Raw genomic sequence first — 13,008 nt, forward strand, 5'->3', positions numbered from 1 at the left:
GTACAGTCGCAACAGAACACACTACAGTCCACTGGAACAAACCAGTAGTAGATTTACGATCTAAGCTATGTCAAGGGGTTCCGGGGACTAAACAACTAGTGCAATCGCCCTTTGTAAACAAGAACGATACTTTACAATGATACAAAAGGTGGTTCATCGGTGAAATATTTGATGTATATTATGGAATATTGTATACAAAACCCTAATAAAAAAATTCAAAAAAAAAAAATCAATGATGTCACTGACCAGGTCATGAATGATGTAATATGCGACATCATCAGCAGTGCACTGTGGGTGCGCGAGTTATAGTTAACTGAACTAACTAGAACGCCCGAATTTCTCTGGTTTTAAAATGTCCAACTAACTAGAACGTCCCTGAAACCTGTGGTTTTTTCAGTGAATATATATAGACACACATACATACACACATATACACACACATACACATTACCTACTAGCGGTCGCCAGTAGGTAGTTATAGTTAGGACCTATTATCTATAGGAAAATCGTAACATTCTATTGTGAATAACTTTGGCGCCGTTTGACGAATCTTCGCAAAACTTTCAAAACTAATGGCCCGTTCCGGTCAGGTCCTATCCTGAAAGTTGGGGGGTGATTCCCCAAGTGGGGGCTGAGAAAAAAGGGGGGTCCCAAAGCTCTTTCCCCCCCCCCAAAAGTTATTTCCCATAGGAAATTTTAGACACGGCTGCAGCCTGAACTGCTGAACGGAATTACACCAGATTTGGCAAAAAGGTAGCCCTTGGTTCAGAAAGCGCCTTTTTTTAATTTCTTTTTTTTTTTTTTTTTAAATGGTGTAAATCCGTTCAGTAGTTTCGGAGAAATTCAAAAAATAGTGGTGAAAAAAACATTTTCCCCATAGGAAACTTCAGACACTGTTATAGCAAAAACTGCTGAACGGAATTACACCAAATTTGGCAAAAAGAGGCTTGGCTCAGAAAGCGACCTTTAGGTCTCGCTGAGCCCAGCGCATGCGCTGGCTCGGAGAGAAATTTTGTATGTGAGTTTTCAAAGTGCTGCTGGCAGGCCTAGCGCTTGCGTTCACGCAACCGCGCTTGCGTTCACGCAACCGTGCTCGCGCGAACCGCTAGCCTTCAGCAGCACTTTGAAAACTTGTGCGTGATCGCGATCATTTTTGCTTTCAGAGTGATCGCATGACGCACGCTTTCAATGCTTGCTTTTCTTGCTGAAGGTAGAGTTAACATCCCAGGAAATGCAGCAGTGCAGCTTAATTGTTCCCAGTGATCTGCACAAAGAACCAGACTTAAACTTTAATTTAGGGGCCTGGCCTTGTGAAGCAGACAGACAGCCCCGTTTCCCATAAAACCTCACGTTTCCATCTTGCACCGTTGGCCTGCTGTTTGTTTAAAGGTCCTCCCCAGGAGGCCATCGGCGAAATGCTGTTTACTCTACATTTTGAAAATCGCCATACTTTCTTTATTGCCGTTACAACAACGAGGAATCGCGATATTTAGAAACACTTCGGTTTTTGGGGTTGTCTGCCTGCCAGCCGCTGGGGCTCAGGGCTGGCTGGAGCCGGCCAGAATGTGCTAATGTTTTGTAAACAATAGTGCATAGTTACACCCCATTTCACACCTGGCCATGCATAGTCCTGGCCTCACTTCAGACTGCCCTGGCAGAGACTAAACATTTGTCATGCTAACTAACCTTTTAAACGGGCTCCCACATTGCCTCCATCTTTTGCAGAAGCAGATACAGCGAAACCCTTACCAGGTTACCCTCCCTTACTAGCTACATTTGTTTTTTCGATAACATCCATGCTCTTTTCAAATGGTCATGATTGTATCACATAGAGGTCTGGTTCATAAAGAGACCTGTAAATGCAAAAACACTTTGCATAAACTACATTTCTATCGGAAGACAGGGCTTATAAGTGGTTGCTTGTACTTTGGCGACTGTACCATTACATCAGCCACCCTACACCAGTCGCAACAGGAGAAGCAAAGCTAAACATCTGTGAGAGGCCTCCCAGGGAGCATTGACGAACACATGGACCCGTAGTTCTTGATTTTCCACAAATCCAGAAAACAAATTTTTAAGGCCAATCAGTGGATTGAGAGATCAGGAAATAAGATTAAAACAAAAAAATAAAAAATAAAAAGAATTATGCAACGTTTTTTTTTAAGCTTATTTATTATTATGAATTTTCCTGTGTTCTTTAGAAATCATTTCCAATGCACTAGCTTCAAAGCGTCATGAATGCCCTATCTCGTCGTGTGATTGAACGTTCATTAAAATTTGGAGGAAATGGAATTCAGCAAGAATGTTTGTTTGATATTTTTCTGATGCAAGTAAAATGATAAAGCAGTTTGGCCAAGCAGGAGGCAAAAAGAGTAGATCTTTGCCATCAAGTCAAATGTTTTTTTATAAAAGTAAGTAGTACGTTATTGTGAAGCCGGCAACCCGTTTTATTCTTCAATATTAAAGCAGGCTTAAACTTCACTTATAATCATTCAGCGTGGTCTTCAGTCTTTGTACACAGATGATGCCTTCTAATGGAGCAGTGTGGCAGCCACCACTTGATAACATTGCAAATTGTGTCACAGCATGTACGTTAGTGCATTTGGTGGGCAAATCATTCACTGCACCATGCGTCACTTCCAAGATTGCACTTGAGCATTCATACGCCCTTTGAGTAAGCTCTAGCGAATCTCTTAAAGAGTTTGACCAATACTTTGGCTTGATCTCATGGAATATCTTTCAACAGTACTCTGTTCTGCCTTCAAACACCGCCAGAGAAAGCCTGAAAGGTGAGTGTTTTTCTGGAAAGAAATGTATTTCTTAGTATTGGATCAGCTACAAACTTAACAAGCATTTGCAATGCAATAGGTCTCGCTTTTGGGAGAGTTTAAGCTGTTGACATTGGAAATGACAATGCCTTTGATTAAACTGTTTTGAAAATTAACACATAAATGAAAGGCATTGTCATTTAGAATGCTAATGGCTGGAAGTCTCGTAGGTGCGAGACCTATAGCATTGCAATGAAGCGGCCACCATTGTCCCGGGGTGCTTGGAAAGTGAATGTACGGGTGGGAGACTGAAAGGAGTCCGATACAGTCGTAGGGTTTCCAATGATTGTTTGGTGACGCAGACGTAACCTGAGCCACTGACAAAGGTCTTGGAGCAAGTATAGAGCCTTTCCCTGAAGCAATTATGGGTTCAATTAAGAAGGGCCAAGCAGGACACCTTTAATTCCAGTGACGAGTAAACACTTTATGCGCCAGGTTTGGACTTGAAACGTGATGCCTGCAAGCCAGGGTCGGGTGACGATTGGAACCAATAAAATGCTGGCCCCTGCACGCACAGCCAACAAAAGGTGTCTCTGAAACCAACAAAAGAACAGTATGGTTCCCACCGAGTGACTGGCGGTGAACTCCCCGCTGCAGTCGGCCATGCGGAAATCGCATGGCACTTGGCGCCACAACTTCACTTTTTTGGAGAAAGTCCCCCTGAGCCACTTTTTCCGTGGACGCTCCCTCCTACATGTGCATTCATTCGTCTTGACCCATGACATTTTGTAATGGCATTTCTGCATTTGTAAACAGCACCCCTTATGTGCGACGTCCGTTTGCCATTTAAAATATGCAATGGTCCCATTGATCCGGGAGGTCAAAGCTAAATAACAAGTTGATTAATTCAATTGCACACTGCAAAATATTATGCACACAAGGTAATCATCATAAATATGATGCATGGCGATCCTAAAACAGATGAAATTAGCGTCACAACACATGGGGAAGGTGAGGTCCAGTGAAAGTAACATAGAGCGTAGAACTAGGAAACATGAATTGTAATTTGGATCTTTATATTTAAACAAATTGTGTGATCTTGGGTGAATCACTCTAATTCTACCTACCTCGTTTCATTTTTCCCCCCTAAATCGGGGTGACCTACAAGCAAGCCAAACCATAGAATGTAATGCGTCCTGTATGAAGTGTTGCATCAAAATAATGTAGTTGCTGAGCTAGGATGAGAGAATGAGTTTGAGGCAAAGGGCGTGGTATCCTGCTGCCAAGCCCTTTCGCAGCAGTTAGGCGCTGAAAAAATGACATGCTCTGGGTATTTCATGCCAACCATGCACATAGAGAGTACACTACCAATCACTATATTATGCTGACCACCCCGATACAACCTCAAAATTATCCTGAGTGATGATATCTCCCAGTGTTACGCAGTCAAAAATATGCATTTCCTTTGATAACCCCCATGCCACTTTATTTCACCCCATAATCAAAACAAATTCATATTCAGTTGAGGATGTAATATTTCATTTGAAAACGTTAATTTCTTTTATAACATCAATGAGTCAAATAAGAGGCCACCACAATGTCATTATTTAAAAAACATTATCACTTTTGTGAGTCAAAAGCATAAATCTCGTAAAGAAATTTCAGCAACTGCAGATGCGTTTTTAGTCTTTGGTGGGACCCAGATGTCATGCTTCAACTGTAAGGTACATCAAGGTGGAAGCAAAACACTATACAAGAAACCTAACTTCCCTGTGACCCTCTGTTGGCTCTAGAAGTGGATTTTAGCCCTTCGAAAGAGGGCAAGCTCACATCTTCAAATCTCTGCAAGCTAGTAGGAAGGACGGAAGTAGCCGCAGTCAGTGAGATGTGTGCTGTATGGAAAGCAGCCAGAGGGTGTGTGGGCTGCTTTTGATAGCTGAGACACGTGAATAATGGCCCCCAGTACAAGGTAAATAAGCTGGTGGCCGCTTCGGTAGCACTTTACAAAGCAGCTACTAAATGTCTCGGCCAGACCAGTGCATGCGCTGGATCAGGCGAGACCTAAAAAGAAAAATCCATAAAAGTGATCAAAGGAAGAAAATTATTCAAGGGCAGGACAAACTAGGGCAAGGAAAGCCACTGGATAAAAAGCAAGCAAATGAGAAGGACAATAAAGCCAACCAATAGTAAGCAATGGGCGGGCTGTAATCCCTTGAAGTTGTGGAAGCCCAAGTCATTTGCAACAAGACAGCCTGAACTGTCTGGTAGACTTAACCTAAAGATACAGGAAAAATGCCAGCCATAATCGCAGAAAGACAGAGAAGGGACTGAAGCAGCTGATACACTTGAATCCAACTAGTCAATAACACAGCAGCAAACTTTAGCATCTCTTATTGATAAATATTCATCTTAAATCTAGCTTATCCATACTATCACAGAGTCCCGGCACATTAACCAACTTGTCTATTCAGTAACTCCTTGTTCACAATTACAATGCAAACCTGTCTGAAATGTCAAACTGAACACCACCATAAAACACAGAAGACGAGCAAAAGCAGCAGGCCAGATGCTACAGGTGAATCCATATATGCTTATTTTGCCCTGCTTTTTAGGTCTCGCCTTGCTATCGCGTAAGCGATCGCAAAGCGAGACTATTGTAAGGGGGTTTTAAAAGTGCTCCCAAAAAGCGGATTGAATGGCTAGCACGCGCACAATCACGCGCATCGTGCCGCCATGCAATCCGTTTGGCAGCGCACTTCAAAGGGTCCGCTCCCCCGCCTGGAATGCGCACCCCCGCCAAGCGCGCGCGCCACGCTCCGCTGGGCTTGTTTTGTTTTAAATGCAGCATACGCGCAACAAGAGGCTCTTAACAAAAGGTTGTTTTTCCACCCACTACCGCCTCCCTCCCTCTCACTACCCCCTCCCTTCTTTCCCTCCCTCCTCGTCAGTCACCGGGCTGAATTTGTGCGTCCCACACACTCCGTCGCTGCTTCAACTCCTCCCCCACCCTTTCAGCCCAATTCTCCTCCCATCAGTCCATGTCCGCTGTTGGGCACAGGAGGAGGACGGTATGTTATGCGTGTTAACATTAGTTGCAGTGCACTTTTATTTTCTTCAGATTACCTCGCCTCGAGTTTGGAATGTTGTTTGCTGGCTTTCAGATGCAGACCCCTCCCACGGCTTGTTAAAAACATGTTTGCACTGCACGTTGCCGAACGTTCCTTCTCACTATGAACCTTTCTCTTTACGGTCGCCAGCTCTGTTCTGACATGGTTTACATGTATCAGGCAGGCATAGGTTTGGGAACAATGTGGCTCGCTTAACTCCCGAGGTTTCATTTTATATGACACGCTGGCCAGTGGTGCGCAATAATTTGCAAAGTTACAGTTTTTATTAAATACTCCGGCAGTCTTAGTTACGGACCCCAGGCGGTGCTGCGTCCTCCTGTTGCCATCTCCCTCGGGTGCCTCCGGTGCGGTCCAACGTGTAACCATTACTTAATGTGGAAATGACCAGCGGGGAGAGTCCGCATTGACAAAGCCGGGGTGAGAGGCTGGCGGCGGAAAAACAGAAACCTCATCGGGTAACCCAGCGGGGCCGAGCGGGTCCTTTATGTTTATATTTATTTTTTCCTTAGTACAGGATTCGTGTACAGGAATGCTGGAGCCTCCAGAACTGACGGACAAATCTTTTGGCCGTCTATTTGTTTTTACTTCAATCACATGACTCTTTTTGGTGGCCATTCGCAGGCATTAACCCGCTACTCACCTCCAGACCACAAATTAGGCTTTGGCACAATCAAATCAAAGGTTCAGTAGTAAAGCGAGTCTGCTCATGGCTATTCATTCAATCTAATTTAGAGACAAATCATATTGTTGTGGGATGCCGCATTTTGCTACGCACGAGTGCTCTTTTTGCCTGTTGACATATTGTTTGAGACCGATAGGTCACTGTCACACCTTCTTGTCCCATCGTTCCTCTAGATTTCTATTTTCAACCACTGCATGTCTCCTCCTAACTCTTCCTCTCTGTGCATTTTACTGGATTGTATTTACTTCTTCCTATTGGGGTCTCTGGCCCTTCCTACCCCCCCTCTTCCTCTGCATCTGTGTACTAGGGCTCTCTGTTGCATGCCTCTCTCCTCCTCCATTCAGGTGTACTAACTTCCAGTGACCACCTCCTTCTCTCCGTCTCCTGCACCCTCCCTCTTCCATATTCTCATCAGCCGTTTACCTCTCCAGGACCTCATTTGGTGATGCCTAGCTTGTGTGTGTATAACGAATATATATATATATATATATATATATATATATATATATATATATATATATATATATATATATATATATATATATATATATATATATCCATCCAACAACAAAGGTTCCCTTCATGAAGAAGCCCACACGGAGAGTTGAATCGCCTCTTTATTGCAGACTGCAGCAGGATAAAAGTTCCATCATTGGCCCCACAAGTAAAGCCAAACGCGTTTCGGAATTCTCATTCCTTGATCACTGGCAAGCGGCAGGAAAACAACAGCATCTGTGGGGAACTCTATATATATATATATATATATATATATATATATATATATATATAGAGAGAGTTTTTGCTTCAGTCTACGTCATCTATTGGTCTATTCAAGTGGCATTCAGATTTTAACTTAAACCCTCAGTATACATCATGGGCCAATGGGTCAGTTTACTTCGACTCTTGCTTAATGGAATTTGAGTAACAGCTTTTTTCCTGATAACGTGCACATTCACCTAATAGTGCGCTTGAGTACGAGGGATGGTGGGCTAAGCAATGTGAAGGTTTATTTTTTAATTTCTTTTCTTTGAAAGAACATCCCAGTAGAAAGCGACTTTTTTACTTTGTGTTTTTAATTTCTATTGCATATGCTTGAAGAAAATTGCAATCTTGCAAAAGCCATACCAAATGGCTTTGACAATGCTTGTTTTGCCTTGACCTCAGATATTTGTACCACATCATAGCAGTCGCTAAAATGCAGATTTTTTAAAGTAAAAAGTCAAGCATAAGTCCAACGGTAGAGATATGTCGGTATACTTGATGCGGTCATGCAAATGCTAACTGATGCTGGGCCAGAGTAGGAATTTTTTACAAACATATGTAGAGCTATGGCCTATGTTCAAGGCAATATGATTGACTGAGTTGGGTGTATATTTTTCCCACTGTCTCTCATATGCCCAATGTATCAATTGTATATGTATATTTACATATCACATATGGCAATACCTCTATTTACGTAAATTCCTTGTGCTTTAGGAAAATAGAATACAGACAGATTTTTCGCTAAAAACATTTGCAGGGGTGAAGCTTAAGTCAGTTAGATTGGGGGGTTGTGGGGTGAGGGGTGAGCTTCAGATTTCACCAATATCATGCTAGAATATAATGTTAAAATACATTCAAGGACAAGCAAGGCGCATGAGAGGGGCTTAAGGGGCAGTGGAAAGGGAGAGAAATGTGGATTGGTATGAGTACTAAGTGAGACAAGCATTGGCATAGCCAATAGGTCTCGCCTTTGGGACCTTATAAGTATTTAACCATGCAACAGTTAATCTTGTTGCACCAAGGATATTGTGCTGCATAACTAAATACTTATAAGGGCCCAAAAGCGAGACCTATTGGCTATGCCAATGCTTGTTTAAATATGGTGCAAATCCATTCAGTAGTTTGAGAAATAAAGATAGTGATATCTATGGCAGCGGAGGATCTGCGCACCCTGCGCGCACCCTCCTGATCACGAGCTTCATGTTAATTGGCTGTCAACACTCCAAACCAGGAAGTGTTGGCAGTCATTTTGTGCCTCTGTAGAACAGAGGCAGAAAAAAACAGAAAAATTTGGAATTCAGGAAAAGGGGGCAGGGTAGAAACACCCTGACCCTCTAGGTGTGCTTAGGGGGTCCCACAAGGACTGCCAGGGTAAAAAAAAGATTTTTTTGTTGTTGAAAAATCAGGCGAATATGCGCAGGGTGCACAGATCCAGCCGCTTAAATGAAAAAAACGAAGCGCACACTCCTGCGCTTCGTTATTAATTAGCCCCCGGGTAGGCAAGTCCCAGGGGCATTTCTAAATAGTGTTTGCGGGGGCCCAGGGGGAACCCCGCAGCCCCGGGGACTGCCACCCCCCGGGGCTTCATTTTTGTTATAAAATAAAAATAAAAGTGTGGGGGGGGTTCAAGCCCCCCCCCCCACACGCCCCGGGGACCACCACCTCCCCAGGGCACAAAGATGGAAATAAGGGGGTCTTTTAAGGACCCCCGAGCCCCGGGGACCACCACCTACCCGGGGCTTTCTACAGATTTTAGAGGGGGACCGCGTGGCCCCCCTCCTGGAGCCTGTGGTGGCCCTGGGGACCGCCACCCCCAGGACAGTCTCCTGCAGTGTCCCGGGGTGCCCACCCCGGGACACTGTTTGCAATAACCGGTTGGGAGCCTCGCGGCTCCCGACCGGTCATTGCAAACAGATTTGCTTCATTGAAGCGAGAGCAGGGAAACCTGCTCTCGCTTCAATGAAGCAAAGTAGATTGCTTTTCCACATGGGGAGCTGCAGGTTAGCAGCTCCCCATGTGGAAAAGCAATGCTGGCTCCCGTAGGATGCGGGGAGCCGGCGGGACCGTGGGGGCATTGGGGCTCCCCCCACGGTCCCCAACATGTTATGTGGGCCCCGGGGGATAGGGTTCCCGGGCCGAATAGAAATTAATGGTAAGAGCCATGTTTTTTTTTAAACGGGAAAATACGGAGTCGCGTACCTAGCGTGGTGCTCAGCGCGGCTCCTAGTGTGCACGCAAGGGGTACGCGACTCCTAGCGCGAAAAGCTATGCCAGTTCCTGAAGGTCGCGGGGCGTCGGCAGGACCATGGCGGTATTGGGGCTCCCCCCACAGTCCCCAACGTGTTATGGGGGCCCCGGGGCTAATAGAAATTAATGGTAAGAGCCATAGTTTTCTTTACGGGAAAATACGGAGTCGTGCACCTAGCGCGGCATTCAACACGGCCCATAGTGTGCACGCGAGGGGTACACGACTCCTAGCGCGAAAAGCTATGCCGGCTCCCGAAGGTCGGGGGGAGCCGCAGGGACCGTGGGGGCATTGGGGCTCCCGCACGGGCCCAAACGTGTTATATGGCCCCCGGGGGACTCAGTTTACCTCATCTGTGAAATGTACACCATCTCTTCTGTATATGCCATCCATATTAAAACGCAGATTGTTGTTGTAAATGGACCCCATACTATGGTCTCTGAGATAAGCAGAAACAGCTTTATTGACATTTTTTCTTGCTTTCTCAATCTGTGGACAAAATTGAGTGGACCTGTTCCGTTTCTGTCTTTGGCATATGTTAGAGTACACAAAGGAAGTTAGGGGGAAAAGCAACATCAATTCTGCAAAGGTGTCCTTCATTAGCATTTCCAGAGCGAACCCAATGTGCTTAGGTCATTGCCATCACAGTGCACAATCATGAGGTCAGGTGGTCAGAGATGCAAAAAGGATTTAACCAATGGCATCAATTGGTGCCACTTTATTTCTCTCTGTCCAATCCATTTAATGTCTACATTTTGCAAAGCTAGGTCTTTGTCAATACCTCTGCTTTCAGCATACCTTTAGCACCAGAAAATATAGCTGTGTCCAATAATCCACACAGAACGCATCTTGAAGGGATTTCTGTAGGTAATCAGACGATGTATGCAGCTGAGGTACGCAGGTGGAAGAATAAAATCGATCTAAAATGGTAGACAAGATGCTGTTTTTAAGAAAGTAGAGATTTGATTGGCTGTTTAAGAACACTCTACATTCAAATATAGGGTGCATTTTACTTTGTTTACAAAGCATGTTTCTTATTGGTTATTAACATATGCTGGCAAGGTACAGCATAAAGGATAAGGTCAAGCATTGCAAAGCCAACCACGCCTGCTATTGTCATTTGCAACACTGTGTGGTGAACTTGTGACATGGCAGCTAAGTTGAGTGTTGCATGACCTGTTGCTATGGAGACTGACATTAAGGACAAGGGGTGAAGATGTCAGTTGAGAAGTATTATGCTCTGTGACCAATGGAAAATCGTTTTCCAATTTGAAAAACACTAGGAAGCAATGCCATTTGTTGCTTATGTCTATATGTGTTGAAAAATTGAGGGATAGTTTGCCAATACTTGTTCAACCTTGCAGAGTCTGTTGATCTACATTCTCTGTGTGAAAAAGAAAATCCTGACTGAATGTGTGAGATTCTGCATTCAACAGATTTATTTAAAGGTGAGTTACATATTTTTGAGGTTAATTTAAAAAAAAAAAAAAACTTTTATGAAACTGTGTTTGAAATGCATTATAAAATGCCCAGATGTATATTGGGATTATTTTTATTGTACTTGAAGTTTGCTTAAAAAGCATTATGGACAGTAATCTATTTAAGTGTGTTAGAAGATATAGTTGAATGAAGGCTTTTATTTACTATTAATTGGTTAAATAAGTAATGAGAAGGTGTATTTTCTCAAATATTTATATAAGGTGTAGTTTATTAGGCATGATTATTTCTTCTGTGTAAAAAGGTGAAGTTCAAAAGTATTGCATTATTATAGATAGAGTGGTAAAATGAGGTACAATTGTGCTCTTTGTAAAATGATCATACAAGCTGTTAATAATTATGAATCTTTTATTAGTTGGTACAGTTTGTGCAGTTTAAAAAAATCCTTATAAAAAAAGTGTTATTTATTACTCTTCTTCATTAAGTCTGTTGAGAGGTACAGTTTGATGAAGTTGCATATTTGTAGATTTAAAAGACACTATGTAGCTGCAAAGAAAGTCAGTACATTTTATTTCTTTCTGGTATGTAGTAGTTGGTATGTCAGGAGTCAGGGATTTGTTTACATTATATTTATATTTGTATGAATTAATGTGAGGTATCTGATAGATTAGAGGATTGCACACATGGTGTAAATGTGATTTTATAAGTCTATGACAAGTGATTTTGTGGTTCTATAATGTCTAATTTTGTAGTTAGTATATAAGTAAATGTGCACAACCTATGTGGTACCTTCACCTCCAGCACACTAATGAGTCACTCCTGTAAAAATCCATACAGTAGCCATGCAGATAAGCAATCACACTGTTAGTCTCTGTCCACTGCTCTTATCTTCCTGACAGCACTATGTCTGTATCTACTCTCTGTGCTGAAACAAAGGCACTTGAAAACTTACTCTGTCAACTACCAGCACTGTCACTATCTAGTCATTGTCCATACACCTGTAGAATGCCTCAGGCATTAAGACATAGTGCTACAGTGAAATGTGCGCAATGTATGCAGGTCTGTAACCCCCAGCAGACTCCTGATTAACCCTTTCAATAACCAGGTAGTATGTATGCAGTGCCCCAATTAGCCTATCAGTCTCTGTCCACTCCTGCAATTATCCTGACAAAAGCATGTCCTTATCCAATCGCTGTGCTAACATACAAGCACTTAAAAACTCACTCGCCTGTCAACTACCAGCACTCTCACTATCTAGTCAGTCTCCATACACCTGTAGAATGCATAAGGCATTGAGACACATAGTGCTACACTTAAATGTGTGCAGTGTATGCAGGCCCCTAACCCCCAACAGAGTACTGATTCACCCTTGCTATAAGCCAGGTAGTAGGAGTGCCCCAATTAACCTGCCACTCTCTATCCAGTCCTGCAATTATCCTGACAGAACCATGTCCTTATTTACTGTCTGTGCCAACACACAAGTACTTAAAAACTCACTCTTCTGTTAACTCATAGCACTCTCAGTATCTAGACAGTGTCCATACACCTTTTTGAATGCCTCAGGCATTAAGACACATGGTGCTACAGTGAAATGTGCGCAATGTATGCAGGCCTGTAATCCCCAGCAGACTTCTGAATCAGCCTTGCAATAAGCCACGTAGTATTTATGCAGTGTCCAATCAGAGTATCAGTCTCTGTCCACTCCTGCAATCAACCTAACAGAAGCATGTAGTTCTAATTACTGTTCCAATACAGAATCAGTTAAAAACTCACCCTCCTGTCAACTACCAGCCCTCTCAGTATCTAGTCACTGTGCATACACTGGTAGAATGTCTCAGGCATCAAGACCCATAGTGGTACAGTGAAATGTGCACAATGTATGTAGGCCTGTAACCCCCAGTATACTACTGATTCACCCTTGCAATAAACTCAATAGTATTTATGCAGTGCTACAATCAGTCTATTAGTCTCTTTTCATTCCTGCAA

The 13,008-nt window shown here is 43.3% G+C and overlaps 1 protein-coding gene across 2 annotated transcripts in view; it reads right to left on the reverse strand.

The window, feature by feature from the left end:
- Nucleotides 1–13,008, reverse strand: part of LOC146858071 (uncharacterized) — a 499,452-nt gene that overhangs the window by 439,303 nt on the left and 47,141 nt on the right. Inside the window, exon 2 of one of the 2 annotated variants that reach the window (XM_085648840.1) lies at nucleotides 10,384–10,505. The exons of the other annotated variant lie outside the window; for it this stretch is intronic. The gene's annotated coding sequence lies outside the window, so the exon portion shown is untranslated. The remainder of the gene's footprint in view (nucleotides 1–10,383; nucleotides 10,506–13,008) is intronic. 2 annotated transcript variants of the gene reach the window in all.

This window comes from Triturus cristatus, chromosome 3_2 (genome assembly GCF_964204655.1).
Source record: "Triturus cristatus chromosome 3_2, aTriCri1.1, whole genome shotgun sequence".
In the NCBI taxonomy this organism is placed as follows: Eukaryota; Metazoa; Chordata; class Amphibia; order Caudata; family Salamandridae; genus Triturus; species Triturus cristatus.